At 42.7% G+C, this 17,408-nt stretch overlaps 1 long non-coding RNA gene across 1 annotated transcript; it reads left to right on the forward strand.

Annotated features, from left to right (window-relative positions):
• The first annotated feature begins 1,238 nt into the window (after positions 1-1,238).
• LOC136582178 (uncharacterized) lies at positions 1,239-10,020 on the forward strand. The gene is made up of 3 exons (XR_010787153.1): positions 1,239-1,328; positions 9,102-9,178; positions 9,770-10,020. It is a non-coding gene; the product is annotated as an uncharacterized lncRNA (long non-coding RNA).
• Positions 10,021-17,408: the final 7,388 nt, after the last annotated feature.

Here is a 17,408-nt window from a genome sequence, read left to right on the forward strand (position 1 = left end):
TGCAAGGAGCCATAGATTCTCATTAGTCGAGGGCCCAAGATGTCGCCCTTTGACACGGCTTTCATTCTTTTCCATTTATTTCTTGAAGACAGAATAGCTTCGTCGACTACATTATTCTGTCCGCCAAAAATAACTCATTAAAGTCTTCGGTCTCCATTCGGCTCATTAAAGTCTCCAGTTCCTTTGGGGGATCCATTTGAATACCATTTTCGGTGCCCCAAACAGGATGGAAAGTCGCAGTATAGTGTATCTGTGTGAATGAACCCTTAATCATACTTTTGAGAATGGACATCAGGGACATTCTAAAAATGTGCATTCATATACAGTAAGGTGACCAGATTTTCCCAGGGTCAAAGCGGGACAGAGGGGTGTCATCAGGAGCGGGGCTTATCACAACGTATGCGTTTACCTCCGTCGTTATAAAATGTGTAGGGCCGTTCAGAAAGGCAGGGAGCAAATTCTGCAGCATTTCTGCATCCAAAAAACAGTCAAAATCCGTACCATGGATTCTATGCTGCGCTCCACCTTACCTCTTCTGAAGGCTTCCTGCAGTCAGTGACCCCCGGCTGCTGGTTCACAGCGGCCTGTAGTGGCCGGCATCACCTGGCCGCTGGGAACCAGAAGCCAGGGAGCGCTGACAGCAGGAAGCCTACAGAGCAGGAGTGTTGGATAGCATGAAATCAGCTGTGGCTATGTAGCTAATTTTCAGTTAAAATGAGTTTTCATAGTTTTTTGAATGCGGAAATGCTACGTAATTTGCAGCAGAAATTTTTCGCTACAGACATTCTGCAGCATTTCCACCACATGTAAAGATACCCTAAGTCAGCTTGAGGCACACTGTCATGTGCAGAGTGGCCTCAGTAGTAATAGTGACCCACACAGTGGCCTCAGTAGTAATAGTTTCCCATACAGTATATCGGCCTCTGTAGTAATTGTGTCCCATATATTGGCTCCAGTAGTAATTGTGTCCCCCACAGTGGCCTGAGTAATAATACTGTCCCCCTATATTGGCCTCAGTAGTACTAGTGTCCCCTAAATTGGTCCCAGTATTAATAATGATCTCAAAGTAGACCCCCTGAGACCGATATATTTACCTCCTCATCTTCAAAGCGCCGCTGCTCCTTTGCTCGGCGCTAGTGTGGGTGGAAGTGTGTGCACCCAGTTGCCTTTTCCTTTCTCCTCTCCTCCTGCAGAACCAAGGAGGAGATGTCAGAGGACAGGTCATCAGCGTCGGTGAGTGATTACCAGCTGGGGAGCCGAGCACATCCACCAGGCCGAAGAAAAAAGATCAGGCCGCGACGGAGGGAAGATCTGCAGCGTCCGGACAGGTTAGTTTAATCTTATTTTTAGTCTCATGTCCCCGGGAAAGGAGGGACCCGCTACGGGATTCTGCATGGAGAATCCGCAGCGGGCCTGATTTTCCCCGTGGACATGAGGCCTTAGGGTCCTTATACATGGAACAACTGTTGGATGCTTCACACAGAAGTGAGGATCGCCCAGTGAATGGAGGTGGAGAGGGCTGGAGATTGTTCTGCCGCCCACCTCCATTGACAGTAAGTAGGCCATCGTTCATAGATGCCTTAAGGCCTCACTAATATTTGGATTCCTAGAAGAAATGTTGACATTAAAACTTAAAGAGAAAATGTGCCTACTACTAAGAAGTAGCCATACCATGAGCAGAACTATCGCCGTAGCAGCGGCGGTGGATGCTACTGGACTTTTAGCCCTACCGGGGGCCCGCCGCGCGGGTCATTACTAACCTGGGTGGCTCTCCACACTGCTCAATCATGTACTATCTGCACAGACTCTTAATCCATCGGGCCCAGACCTACAACATGAAGGGGGCCCGGACTGGCTTACACGGTCACAGATATGTCTCTCAGTCCCCTGCCCTTGTCAGCATACTCACGCTGCATGTCGCACATCATATGGATTCGGAAGCCTCCAGCCACGGCTGGTCTGGGAGAAAAAGTTAGAATAGGAAAGGAGCCTCACAGCGTTATAAGTAGGTGAGTCACCCACTGCCATCTTAATTGAGTCTAAGCCAAGGCTGCTCCAGCTGTAGGGTTAGTAATAGATCCTAATCCACTCATTGAGTGACTGAGTCTGACTACTTGCTACAGCAAAAGCTGGACATAAGCAGTCACTCCTTGAATTTGGATGGCAATGGAGCACAGAGGCAGTATTTCCAGTACAGACATATGTGAGGCATTTTATTCGGTCACCACACAGATCGGGGTGGAACTGCCTGGACACGAGATTGGGCTGCCTTCATGGTCATTACAAGATTGCCGACCAATGCACTAAAAGCTCTTACAAACTTTTATGGGTCTCCTCACCGCAGCTGGCTGCAATCTGCAAACCGTCTTCAATGTGCGGAGTGTTGTCTCAGACAGGTCATGAGATGTGGTCTCGAAAACCATAGAGTTCTTCCCTTCACATGAACTGAATTTACTAGACGGGTCCTGTGGCTTTGAATGGACAAGCGACAACACAGAACCAAATACAACTTGTATCACGTGGCACACCAAAAAGGCAGCGGAAAACAAGTGGCTCAATAGTTGGAGTAGGAAGCAGGGTTTGGGGTTCCTGGAGAACTGGGCCATCTTTGCTGTTGGCTACAGGTTCTACAGTAGGGATGGGCTGCATCTCAATAGGGAGAGGGCAGCTGTGCTGGGGGAGAAGATGGTTAGAAGATTGGAGGAGTGTTGAAACTAGAGACTGGGGGGCCATGGCAATCACAGAGATAGAGGGGAAGATAGACAGTGACCTGGGACTAAGGCTGCTCTCACACAGGAACACTGCAAAGCGCCGTGATTTCAAATGTGACACTTTGCCGCGATTTTACTTTAGGCCGCAGCTCCCTGTGGCTGACAGCGTGTTTTGCTGACACCCCATCATTGTGATGGGTAATGAGGTGCACTAAACGGACAAATATCCCTTTCACAGAAAAAAGTACTCTAAAACATATAATTCTTTATTAGTATATATGCAAAAAACTTTGGGCTATGGACTACCAAGATGAACAAATATAGAGCAGACAACACTTGAAAATCGTGGCGCTGGAAAGCGCCGTATTTCGCTGCGATCGAACGCATGTCTGTGAGGCCCCATTGATTTCAAAATGCTGCATTAATCGCGGTAAAAAGCGCCAGTGTGAGGGAGGCCTAAGTAATGGAAATGGCGGTGGAGCAGCAGGAGGGGTTAGTGCAGTTAGAACTGGCAGAACACTTAATATGGATACACCTAATATAAAAAATAAACTCTAGGGTGACTAATGCTAGAAGTCTGATCAATAAGGTTGACGAACTGGAAGTAATAATGTCTGAGGAAAAAAATGACATAGTGGGAATAACAGAGACCTGGTTGGATGAAAGCTGTGCCTTGGTGGTGAACTTATAGGATTACAGTCTGTTCAGAAGGGATTGTAAAATCCAGAAAAAGGGAAGAGTTTCTCCTTATGTAAAATCCTGGTTAAAGCCCACACTACGGGAAGATATATGGGAGGGAGATGAACATGTGGAATCTTTATGCGTAGAAATACATGGAGGGAAAAATAATAATAAAATCCTTCTATAGACCAACAAATATAACAGAAGTCAATGAAAATCGATTACTGAGGCAAATAGATGAAGCAGCAAATAATAATGAGGGGACTTTATCTGAATATAAGCTGGGAAACTGAAACCTGCGGATCTCATAAAAATAACAAGTTTCTATTAACCTCACCTCATTTGTACAGGGGGACCCAACTAGAGGAACAGACATTTTGGTCTTTATATTAACCAACAGACCTGACAGAATAACAGAGGTTCGGGTTGGGGGGCACCTGGCAAATAGTGACGATCTTGGAGTGCAATAAGAGAGGTCTAGGGGCGCATGATGAGAACATTGTTCTTCCTCTTTTTAAGCCACTGGTCAGACCACACATGGAATATTGTGGACAGTTTTGGGCACTGGTACTCAAGAAGGACATATCAGAGCTTGAGTGGGTACAAAGGCGGGCAACTAAAGTAATAAATGGAAACAGTGGACTGCAATCCCCAGAAAACCCCAATTTTGATAACCTATTTAGTTTAGAAAAAAGAAAGACGGCTGAGGGGCGATCTAATAACTGTGTATGGATATGTCAGGGGACAATACAGAGATCTTTCCTATTACCTATGCCCAGGATTGTGACTGTAACAATTTCTTTCCCCTTAAATGATAAAAATTGGCTTCTACCTCATTGAGTTTGTTTTTTTTTGCCTTCCTTTGGATCAACATTGAGGGGGTAATAGGCTGAACTAGATGGAGAAATATCTTTTTTCAGTCTAACATAGTGTGTTACTATGGATAACCTCTCCTACATCATCCACAGGATGGGTGAAATCTCCTGCATGTGCCCACAATAGGGCTAAGGCTGGTCCCACACGACCGGATAGGAATTGCAAATTCTTTGATTCGTGGTAATATGTGAACCAATCAAATACATTGGATTACACAATTCCGTTCACATTAGCAGGTCGGAATTGCGTAATCCGCTCACAGAAAATATAACAAAGCATATTCTATTTTACCGTGGCATAGACCATACGCCATTTGTGGATTTGGCACCTTCACCAGGTGCTGGAGCCAAATCCAGAAATTTCCAGACACCGTTCAGTGTTACATTTAGTGCTCAGCATATTTATTTAGTGAGTTTATATATTCACAGTTTATAAGACATAAGACTGAACTCTTGAGTCTCTTCTACCCTTGAGGGCAGCACTTGAATCTTCACTAAAACATTATTGATGTGCACTAAGCAAGCAACCAGGCTGAGATGTTGTATGAGTCCTTGATATTATTGCACTCTTTAAAGTGTCAGCAACATTCCTGCAGTGGCAGGGTCTCCAGGAAATATATAGAAAAGGTTCTGTCCAATTTGCTTTTAACAACTTGAAGAGCAATTTTTTTTTCATCCTTGCCTTCCATGAGCCATACCATTTTTATTTTTCCATTGATGTAGTTGTGTGAGGGCATTTTTGTTTGCAGAAGAAGTTGTCTTTTTTTTCAATTTTATTATGAAACATAATAACGATTCTTGGACAGAATATTTAAATTCCGTATAACCCCTGTAATTAGTTATTGTATAAGAAAATACATGTGCAGCACTTTACACAAACAATATTCTCAATGATTGGAATGATTTTAAATGGAGGGTGGGCATTCCAGTAACAATAGGGTCACGTCTGACAAGAATGACACAGGAACCAGAAGGACGAGGTTGGGCAGGAAAACAGGATACACACTAAGGGCAAAGTTCTTAAAGTGGTCAAACCTGAAAAGGGCAACCCTGTGGCAGGAAGCTGGGACTTCCCTGCAATGACCCTAGATGGAGTAAGGCAGAGAGACAGGGATGGACCAAATGCCATACTTCCAGTAAACACACAGGGGACACCAGAAAAAAAGTTAAAAACTAGGAGCAAAGTGCACAAGAAGGTAAGGGTACAACCTGGTGCTGAACAAGAGACGGAACAATACACAGACCTACAGTAACAACTCCACAACGCCACCTAACGTGACCAGGAAATCATAATTGCAAAATCTAAGCTATCTAAACTAAGGCTGGTTGGGATAAGAGATAGTCCAGGGAGCTAATTAGTTAATAGACAGATGAGAGATGGTAACTCCTTGGTGTCCAGCACCAAAAGACACTGAGTATGCGCCGACAGATGCACCCATGTCTGAATCTTGGAGCCAGCCGTGCCGTGGCAAGTAGTTTATATCCCTACAACAAGTGTCATTATTAGGCCCCCTCTACACGAGTGTGTGCGCTTTCACACTGTCTGCTCACGGCCGAAAATCGCAATAATGAAGAGTAGCTGCGATCAAGTCCGGAAATTAATTAGCATTTTCTCGTCTATTGACGCAGCTATAGCGTGGGAAAAATACGTTGCAGTGTGGAATTCCATTGGTTGGCTGAAATCTTTCTATTAGCTTAAATAGAGGCAGCTATCTTCTTTTCCGAGCCTCGGATGCAGGAAAACTCCCCCCCTCTCCCCTTTTTCAGCTCCCATAGGAGTCTATGGGAGCTTCCTGCGTTTTTCGTCAAAAGATAGGTGAGACCTATCTTTTGACGCTCCAAAAAATGGTTGGCAATTAGATGTTTTGACTGCGTGATTTTTTCACATGCCGTAAAATCACCTATGTGAATGAATGCATTGGAAACCAATGCTTCACATGGTCATGATTTTCAGCCGGCAATTTATCGTGGCTAGGTAGCCGCATAAAAACGCTCATGTGAATGAGGCTTTAGGGATCAGTTAGACGAGCAGTTTTAATTAATGCATGAATAGCTGCGTGAAAAAAAGCAGAACGCATGTATAAAAAATGCGTGACCGAAGCTTCAGACATGTTTTTAATTCGCTCTTGTTGTGCAGTCACACGATAGTAAAATTCGCACATAAATAGTGCGGCCCCTTTGAAAGCAATGGCAGAGGATCTTTATTCCCTGCTGCGGCTGTGACAGCTGCAGCAGGGGATTCCTTCATCCCCACAGGGAGTCTCCTTATCACTGAACACTGTGACAGCACTGACACAGTGTTCAGTGATGAGGGGACTCCTCATATGGATGAAGGAATCCACTGCCACAGCTGTGGCAGAGGAGCGAGATGCTATTCCATTGCTTTTAATGGGGACGGAGCTGCTGTTGCCCCATTGAAAGCAATGAGATGCAGGGGAAGGGCTTGAAATATAAGCCCTACCCATAAAATAACCCCTAGCTGCAGAAAAGAAAATAATAATAATCCATTACCTACAAGTGGTGTCAAGGTCATTCGCATCTTCTCTCCTGTTCTTCTTCATTTCTTCTGGCCGGGAATTGAAAAATCCCTGCCTCCTGGACGTGCTGCCCCTGATTGGCTGAGCGCGTTGACCAATCACAGCCATTCAATAAATGGCTGTGATTGGTCACAACACTCAGCTAATCAGAGGCAGTGCTTTGAGGAGGCAGGAATTTTTCAATCCCCGGTCAGAAGAAACTGAAGAAGAAGAGTGCTGCAGAACCAGGGAGAACACGCGCCAGAGTTGGACAGTGCTTCTAGGTGCTGTATTATTATTATTATTATTATTATTATTTCCCTGCAGCTAGAGCTTATTTAATGGCTTTGACAGTAGAATTTTCTACTGTCAAAGTTGCATCACTTCACACGAAAACTGCGTTTCGTCCGAAGTGAAAAACACTTTCCTATCTTTTGCAGGTGCGTATTTTTAGCGCTTGTAAAAAATGGACATGTGAGAACTTTCATTGGAAAGCATTGGTTCTAATAGAGCCGTTTTTAAAATGCACCTATACATGCATGAAAAAAAACGCTTGTCTGACTGAGCCCTTATAGTGTAAATGATCAGAACCCTGGTCTAAACAGTATCTTCAAATTTACAACTTTATAACCAGCTTCAGATATGAATCCAAATATACATACACTGACACGTAACAAGTGTTCAAGATTTTATTAAGTACATTTGCTTTATGTTCATACATTCCTGCCAGAAGTCAGAATTGTTAGGAAATCTGCTCCACGCATCGCAGCCACACAGTTTCCCTTGTGAAATCAAGTATGTGAGACAGACAAACCAAGCAGAGGCACAGAAAGAAAAAGTGAAAAGATGACGACCACACATTGTTTAAAGTGATATAAAAAGTATCTCACAGTTTTAAGATACTGAATCCACAAGTAGCAGTTTTTGACATAAAATCCACAGTATAGCCCAATACAAGGATGGTCCATGATTTTAAAAAAAATCTCCATAGAACAGAAGTGTATAAAAGAAAAATGCACTACTCAACTCAAATGTTCCATCACTGCCATGCCCGCTGTTCTGGACGCTCCTGAAGTGTTCATGCGCCGGTTATCATTCAGGTGACCATTGCAGTCAATCACTGGCTGCAGCAGTTATGTATATATGAATGACATGTGACTGCTGAGGCCAATGATTGCCTGCTGCGGTCAGATGAGTGTTGATTGACTCATAACTGCTACATAAGCTTCCCGGGAAAGCAGGACCAGGGCGACGGCACTGCAGCAGCGAGAGATTTAAGAGGTGAGTTTTTGCCTTTCTTTCATATACTTTTCTAAACCCTCAGGGAATTTTGAAAAATCTCCAATGACCACTTTTATAACAGATCAAAATCTAGATAGCTCTTCAAATCTAGATCTTGTGAGTTGTCTTGTATGGAGGTGTATATGTTCACATACTTACTTCTATCCTTTAATGACATCATGTATGTCAACACTTTTCCAATTCCTTTTAATTAGAGAGGTTATTTGAAGAATAATTTTAATGTCTTAGTGCATTGCATGTATGATGGGGAACCAAAGATTTCGGCAATTGGTTTTAAGTAAAAAATGTTGGCTGTTTTTCTTTTGCAGCTAGCATTCATTAGAGTACACTGCAAGCTGCGCAATTCTGATCAATCTCAACTGATGGCTGCATTCCTAGCGGCTTAGTCTCCAGCTCCTCCTTTCTTAAACGCCTATCTAAGCTTACATCTGATTGGATCTAAGCTTAGATGAGTCTTGACAAGAAGAGCGGAAGCCAACATGGATGTTGGGATTGAGTCCAAATGGAATGAAGCAGCTTGCAGTGTTTGATAATACATAAAGAAAAATAGTCAAACATTTTTAATCAAAACCAATTATAAAAATGGTTTATTCCACATCAGACATACAATGGACTAAAATATATGCAATGGAGTCCATAGACTTTAAACTCAAAGTCGAGGCAGCCAGCTGAAACAATGTTCTTGTGAACATGGCCTATCGGCGTATGTGTTACCTTCTAACATTATGACATCATAGATAGCGGATTAGATCGTTAAATTGCTGCTTCTGTGATTTCTAAGAAGTTATTTGGTTATGGTATCAATCATTGATTTTGGTGTTAAACATCTTACAGAACTCAACCTCTACATCATGTACTTTAATACATGTAACAATTGTACTCCGTACCAACTCTAAATGACACGGCATGATGCTAAATACAATCATATACAATTACATGGGACAGATATAGAATACCAAACAATTACATCTCAATGTTCTGTATATTTATTCATTAACTTGTTTCCTCTGCTTTAGAATTAAAGATCCAATTCAATGAAGCTACGAAGAGTTTGCCTAAAGTCAACCAGCTCCACTGACAAACATAGCACCCTGTAAGTACGATTAAATGATACAAAATAAGTAGGGGGGCGTTCACATTTCAATTTTTACTATGTGACCTAAGTGACCATTAGGGCACGTGGCAAATTTAAAGGAGTTCTGTAATCAGGTTCATGTTGCCTCTTACCCCTGTGAATTTTCTTATTCTAAAATTTCGCAGTGTTTTAGAAGAAATATTACACTTTGAAGTTTGACTCGGAGCTGAGTTTGCTGACTTCTCCCCACCCATTGCCTGAAGACTGACAGCTGTCCCTATGCACAAGTAGGGAGAGGAGCTGTCAATCTTCAGACAGCGAGCGGTGAGAGGCCGGTGAGTCTTGCACCCGTGACTCGTAGCTTAGCTCCAACTCAAACTTCAAAGTGTTTTTATTTCAGAATCGAATACTCATGGGGGCAACAGGCATCTCAGTCCCGGGTTCAGGCTGCCCATGGTTAGGGCAATATGAACCTGATGACGGAATCCCTTCAAAGGCTTTGTCCACCGTACAACTATTTTTTTATTGTGCTAGGGAATCTAAAATGAAATATGAAGTAACTTTGCAATAGGTTTTGATTAAAAATTTCCTATTGTTTTGTTCACACAGCTCCTATGCATCTCTATGCAGGAAACAAACCCTGTATGATTTCATCCTACACTACTTCCCGGTAACCTGCTAGCACAAAGTTAGGAGCAGTTGTAAGAAAGTTGGCTCGATCAGTTTATGCTGTTTGTTGTCTGTTACAATGAAGATGCAAAGTTTGCATGGAGCTGTAGACTCAAAAAGATAGGAACCTTTTTCAAGGTTCCTTCATTTGTGATGCATCAGGACTAGAGATAAGCGAGCACGCTCAGATAAAGCAGTTACTCGAGCAAGCATCACTCTTCTCCAGTAACTGCTTACTGGTCCAAGCAGGCTCAGGGGGCGGCAGCGGGGGGGAGAGTGAGAGAGATCTCTCTTTCTACCCCCTGCTAACACCCGCCGCCCCCCGCTCACCCCTGCCCCCCCCCCCCCGAGCCTGCTCGGACTAGTAAGCAGTTACTCGAGAAGAGCGATGCTCACTCGAGTAACTGCTTTATCAAAGCGTGCTCGCTCATCTCTAATCAGGACAGTAAAAATACTATTGGTTGTGAAGGTATACATAGCATTTAATGGTAATTTTCATGTATTTTTTTTTCAATCTGGAAGGAGAGTTAGGAAAAATATGATTTGGAATTTTTCTAACCCTTGTATCCACAAATGGGAGGTCGAAAGTACTGTAGCTTACTCCATTAACAAAAGCAAAAGGTCATAATGTCAAGATGGCTAAATAATTGCCGGAAATATCTTTACGTTACAGCATGTATTCAAGTGTAGAGATAGCAAAGCACTAATATATTCAATATGTTTGCCTACTGAAGAGTGAAGGTCTCTTTACACATGACAACTGTCCGTCGCATGACTACCTGACAGCTGTCTCATGGACTACCATGCTCATGTGCTTACACAGGAGCAATAGTCATTCAAGTGAATGAAGGTGGAGTGGGCCAGGTTAGTTTCAGCCCATCCACCTCCATTCACAATAAACAGGAGTTGCTCAAACATTGAGTTGCTCCTGTTTACACGGCCCTACAATCATTTGGTTTTTGGCTCTTCTAAAAACCAAGCGACTCGTGACAGGTTAGTAATTTCTCACTCAGTGCCCTGTTGGTAGTTGCGTATACACGATACAAATATCACCCGAATTCACTGTTTCCAGCAAGAATTCAAGTGATAATCATCCCGTATAAAGTACCCTTAACCCCTTCAGTGGCAGCTTTAGGTAGTCTTCAGTACATTTAATTATAAATTTTCTGGGCGTGCCACTAAAGGGGTTAAAGGAGTTTTCCCATCTTGGAAATCCTCTTTGAATGAGTTCAAAATGACGAAACAATGCATTCACCCATAAAATAGATATTTCCAAAATGCTCCATTCTCCAGCTATTGCAGCTATTGATTCCTCTGTCTTCTGATTGTTTATTGCTTGTTGCCAGGCAAACAGACCACCTCATCTATGGAAAGAAATAGCACTGGAGGCCGGCGCTTCTGCACTTCTTTCATCTAAATGTGATGGCTGGGATCTCAGGAGCGCATGTGACTAGCTGTCGGTCACCAGCTACCGTTGTGCTCTACTATTTTTTTCCATAGATAAGGTGGTCTGTTACCCTGACAGCAATCAGTAAACAATCAGAAGACAGAGGAAACAATAGATGCAATATCTGGAGAATCGAGCATTTTGAAACTAAACGTTTTACAGATGAATGCATTGTTTTGCGATTTAGGATTCCTGCGATGGGAATACCCCTTTAAGTCATTTTCTTGTGGATCAGTTCCTCTATATTTAATACTAGTATTATAGGTCGTCATTATAGTGATCTCAAGTTACCCGTTTCATATTACTGCTTTTCCCATTAGAAGCTACAACAATACTTTATCATTAATGTAACTTACTGCTAAGTGATTATACACAATACATGAGTCCAGGCTGCATAGGAAACATTATTGCTCAATATATTTTGTTATGCATCCTGCTTTACAGGGAATTTCAGCTTCCTGTGACTTGTGGTACATTCAGAAATCATACATTACCCGTGACATGATATGACAGTGAGCTAGATGAAAACGGTAACATTTTGGAATTAATGAATAATATGAGAAATGGATTCATTCAAATACTACACTTTTTGCTTTGCTGAGACCAATTGAAAAGGTGTCCATGCAACTTCAATAGATCTTGGGCAAACTTTTCCTGACTCCTCCATACAGATCAGTTTAGCTGAGCATTCATGTGTTGTCAATGGGCAGGGAAATTTAAAGGATCGGCATTGAAATTCTAAGTGCCTGATCCTGGTTTCACCTACATTATCTGTCAAGGAAGAGTTGGGAGGTCAACATGCACATATGAGAGTCATCAGGTCCTGATGAGATTGGCACGTTTGGCCATCTTTTCCATAATGTGTATGAGGGCCTTTGCTCACATTCCATTCCATAGACATTTATAGTTACAGGCCGTGCTTGTAGGTAGGGGCGTAACTATAGAGGATGCAGGGGATGCGGTTGCACCCGGACCCAGGAGCCTTAGGGGGCCCATAAGGCCTTTCTTCTCCATATAGGGAGTCCAGTACTATGAGTAAAGAATTATAGTTGGGGGCCCTGTTACAAGTTTTGCATCAGGGCCCGGGAGCTTCCAGTTACGCCTCTGCTTGCAGGTCATATGTTTTCATACTGTTGACTAATGTTATGCCTACTGCAGGACCTGAGGGGACACAGGGATTCTCTCTCTGGTGTTTTTGAATTCCTATGTCATGTACCGCCTTCCCGAGTCTTTCATTAGATATATCATAGCATATTAGTTTTGTCTGCAGTGTATCTGGTTTCGAAAAACCTTTCTAATACTGTGATTGCCCTTCTAGGAGCCAATAATAGGAATGTCACAGCTGGAAGCCTCTGTTACTTTTATGTAAAGTTGTTTTTTAATGGAGAACTGCTATGTTCATCTGCAGTGGAATAAAGCATAGCAAAGTACTCATTGTCATACATTTCATAAAATGGAAAATCTTGCATTGCTCAATGCCTTCTTGAAATGAACATTCACTGGTGATCAGCTGATTGCCTCCGGCCTGGCAGCTGAAGCCTCCAGCAATCAGCGGCCACTACAGCTGAAATGTGGTATTACAAGCCACCAATTCAACTATATATTGAGCCCTACAGAGCAGGGGCTGCTCTTTGTAAAGACCCCCCCCCCCTTCTAATATGGACAGAGATTGTCCTAAAAGTATAACTCCCTTAAGTGTCAGGAACTGTAGCTTGGGTTAATAGATTGGTTTCCAACAGAGAACTCCATACTACTAGCCTAATATTCCATATGGAGAGAATTATTGCAGGACTTTGCACTGTGGTTTGTGTAGTAATTTAACTCTCTCTTTTATGAAGCAGACCCAATGGCAGCAATCAGAGTGGGAAAACTAAAAATGGTTGATGGTTCGCTGTTATAAGTGGAGAATTGATGTCTGTATTTTGCTTTGGATGCGATTAGCTAATTACATCTAGAAAAAGACTCATCGCTGTGATGCAAGAAAGCATCACATGGCTAGGAACTTATTTTCCAGCAGAGCCTTGATCCATTTGTAATTTTATTCTCACTGCTTTATTGCATACATACGCTTTAGTATTTTTTTTTCCAAAAAAAAAAAATTAGGGTCAGTATTGTAGTAGTTAAAGGAGGTCAACAGTTTACTTGATGGAAGCTCAATATATGTGCTAAGTACTTAACCAAGGTGTATCGGTGGTCTACATGCAGCACTGTGAACTAACACTCACAAAATACAGACAGCGACGTCTCTGAGATATAGAGTCATCACTGAAGCTTAGGGTAACGCCAGTTGATCTTTCATGTACTGGCTGGTGTATTATATAATGGCTGCCTTCAATATATGTACTGTAGGTGAACAATGTATGATATTCTGTTATACAATTTATTCAGGAACATGATTTTACCACGTCACAATGTCCCAAAACTTAGGCGTAAGTGCAAGTAAACAGACTGATTTATGCACTAAATATTTAACTGCTACCATATGGATGTAGGCATTGACTTGCATTGGCTTCCATAATGGACAGCAATACACTGAAAGTGCTGAAAGTGTTAGGCCTCTTTCACACGGGTATTTTATCGCAGCTATCTTGCCGCGATAAAATGCTGCCCGAAAATCATGACCACCTAAAGCATTGGATTCCAATGCATTTGTTCAGATAGGTGATTCCCTGCATACGTAGACATGTCTTATCTTTTGCCTATGGGAGCTGCCAGAAAAGGGGGGTGGGAGGAAATTTAGCAGCGGCTCACGTTGTTAAAGTCCCTCACCCTCCCCTTGTCAGCAGCTCCCATAGGCCGTGTTGGGATGGGGGGGTTGAGGAACATGGCAAACGCTGCTAAAGTCCCTCCCCATCCCCTTGCCAGTAGCTACCATATGCTGGGGAAGGAGATGGAGGGAGTTTAGCATGGCAAGCGCTGCTAAAGTCCCCCCTCCTCCCCTTGACTGCAGCTTTCACAGGCTTCTATGGGAGCTTCTATTGCCACTATCAGCTGGCAAGGGGATGGGGAGAGACCTCAGCAAAGCTAAGGATTCTTTCCCCGGCCCACGGAATTCCGGGCTGCGGCATATATACGCCGCAGCCTGGCCATGTGAACGGGCGAGAAAACATCAGATTTAGCCGTGACTTAGGCGTGGCTTTCTCCCGTTCATGCCATTTTCGGCCCATGTGAAAGAGGCCTCCACCTGTAAAGCCTTCATAAAGGTAGATTACAACTTCACCATACACAAATTAATAGAGTCCAATACTAATCCACTTGTATTGTTATATCCCCAAAAACAATGGAAAATGCTGGTTATATCTCTGACTACGGCAGCAGGTTGCAAGTAAAGCTAATCATAATCTTGCAGCAAAATACACTAATCAAATCATATCTGATAAGTCCATCACTTATGTGGCTCTTGTCGTGTCATTTGAGGATAATTAATCATCTTAATCAAACAAATCAAAATCTAGAACAATTGCAGAATTTAATTGGCTACATAATATACATCATTTTTTCCTGAGAACCAGCTTTTATAGACACCCCCCATTAGACATATACATATATACTGTTGCTATGAATGAAGATGTAACTTTAAAAGAGTATTCCCATTTTAAAAGCTGATGGTACCTCCCTGTTTATTGCTGCACAGCGGTACCCCCACCACCTACTGTACAGGGAACTGCAGCGTGGCCTTACTCAAGTGAATGGGTTGGGCTGCAGTTCATTGGTGGTGTGCCGATGTGTAGTGAAAACTTAAAAAAGGGATGTAGTGCTACACCAGCTATGCATCCCCTTCATTTTCAGGATTGGTTAGGGTCCCAGAGGTGGGACCACATCAATCAGCAAGATGGTACCGCTTTATAAGATGAGTATACCCAATCTGGAAAAGGTGATTGCTCTGATAGTTAAAATACGTCATGTACCCAAATAGAAGATGGGCTGATATGAAATGAGATAGCGACCTAAAAATAGTTAATGCACAAATCCATTGTGTGCTTTAATGGACAAGCTGAATAATCACATGAAGCACATCTGATGGCTATTTCCAGGTTGCCTCATATCACTTATCCCCTCTCCACAATCCCGGCCGCAGAAATCTGTTTTGACGCCAATGTTTGGCAGCTCTAATTAGGGGGACTATTGCGCTTCCATTACATTGCAAAAAGTAAGTACAAACTTTCAAGCAGAAGTTGAAAGTATGGAGGAACATAATAGAAGTTGGGAAGCAGGAGGATGTCATAAGGAAGACAAGGGACATGGGGCTTGGAAAACAAATATCAGGCGCTTGTGGGAGCCCAGTTTAATTATACATAATGGAAAGCCTAGCAAGGACTAATAAGCAAGATTTGCCTTATAGGTATAAGAACATCATTAACATATTAATGAGACTTCTGAAGAATAGCATTGCCATTGGCACAGTATGCAGACATATGAAAAGGAATGGAAAACATGGAAGTCGTTCCTTCACTTTGAACATGACAAAAGTTTTGATACCAAACAATATAAAAACCAACTATGGAAACATAAAATGGAAACATAATGAAGTGACACACGGAAGAAACTATGTCGTCCGCACCAGAACCATGTCCATTGTTTGCTCAGTGGTTTAAAGCCGGGCAGCCATTTTTTTAAACTTTCTATCGCATAGTGGTAGACCACAAATTCTTGTTTGTCATCTTCCTGACATCTGAATGGCTGCATGTGATGAATGAATAACAAATCTGAGACATGCGTCGTACTTTGAAGAAACTGTACATATTAACCCCTGCTTGGAACAATGTATACATTTTTTTTCCTACATACAAGCAACAGTTCACTTTTTCCGGGCCAAGAATACAACACCCACAATAACGGCAATGGCAGCAACCGCCACTCCTGCAGCCACTAATATTGGTTTTAGGCCTTCAAATCCAGAACCCTCTGCAGCTCCATTGGAAGCCTCCTGCTCCTCCCCATTGGATTTGCTTTCTGTTGTTGCTGGGGGGCCCTGAGGCTCAGGTAGAGTGGGTTTGGAGCTTTCATGGTTGACCGCTGCAGTGTCTCCTGTTGTTGTTTTCTTAGGTGTAGGATTTGACTGTTCTTTAACAGACCCTTCTTTCTTATCTCCTCCTGGAGCGGGACTGCCTTTGTCAGTCTTCTTCAAGCTTGTAGTACGTGGCTTGGCTTCCATTTTGAATTCCCGTTTCTTCTACAGTAGCTAAAAACAACAATTCTTTTTAGTGTCTAAGTAGTAAAAAAGATAAAGTATAGATTGATAATTGTTTAGTTGGTGTGGCATTCATGGTTTTTAATAGATTTATTATCTATACACAAAAATTCTACATATAATCAAGTCTTTGGAGCTGAAATTCGTGAAGGACATCCTTACTGTCTACAGTGCTTGCAGTTTATTGGTCCATGTCAGTGTTTCCCAACTTCAGACCTCCCAACCCCCGACAGGTCATGTTTTCAGGATTTCCATAGTATTGCACAGGTAGTATAATTGTTACTAGTGCCTCAAACATTGCCACAGGTGTTCTTACTATAGGATATCCTCAAATCATGAAATGTTGGGCGGGTCGGAAAAACTGGAGTTTTGGAAGCACTGGTCTACATGTAGCATGCTGCAACATCCAGCAAGTCGCTATTTTCTCTAAGTATAGAAAACTCCTTTAAAGGGCATCTTTCACTAGGGCATGCTTTATTCACATTTGGGCATCGTCACAATATGCTGCCAAAGCTATTGTAGCCTGGGTCCAATTGCATGTAACAAAGTGCCAATCAGGGACCAGAACTAAGATCCATGAGTTGTGGAAGTGTTTCATGTGAGCACCCATGAAGGTGTTTAGCATGGATAATTGCACTAATATTGCAGTGCCTGACCTGTGCATCTGAAATATTAGTCCCCACTTATTAGGAATGCTGGATTAACATCTCAAGAGCCCTTAGGCACAGATAGCCTTAGACTGGATATTAAAGGGGTTGCATTAAGATTCAAAGTTATCCCCTATTAACAAGGGATAACTATCTGATCAGTGGAGGTTGACTGCAGGGACCCCCTGTGGTCATGAAAAAGAGGTTTCTGTGTCCCCCTGTGTGAATGGGGTGATGGCTGAGCATGTGAATTGCTTCTCCATTCATTTAAATGGAAATGCTGGAGATAGCCGA

The sequence above is a fragment of the Eleutherodactylus coqui genome, chromosome 11, assembly GCF_035609145.1.
Source record: "Eleutherodactylus coqui strain aEleCoq1 chromosome 11, aEleCoq1.hap1, whole genome shotgun sequence".
NCBI lineage: Eukaryota > Metazoa > Chordata > Amphibia > Anura > Eleutherodactylidae > Eleutherodactylus > Eleutherodactylus coqui.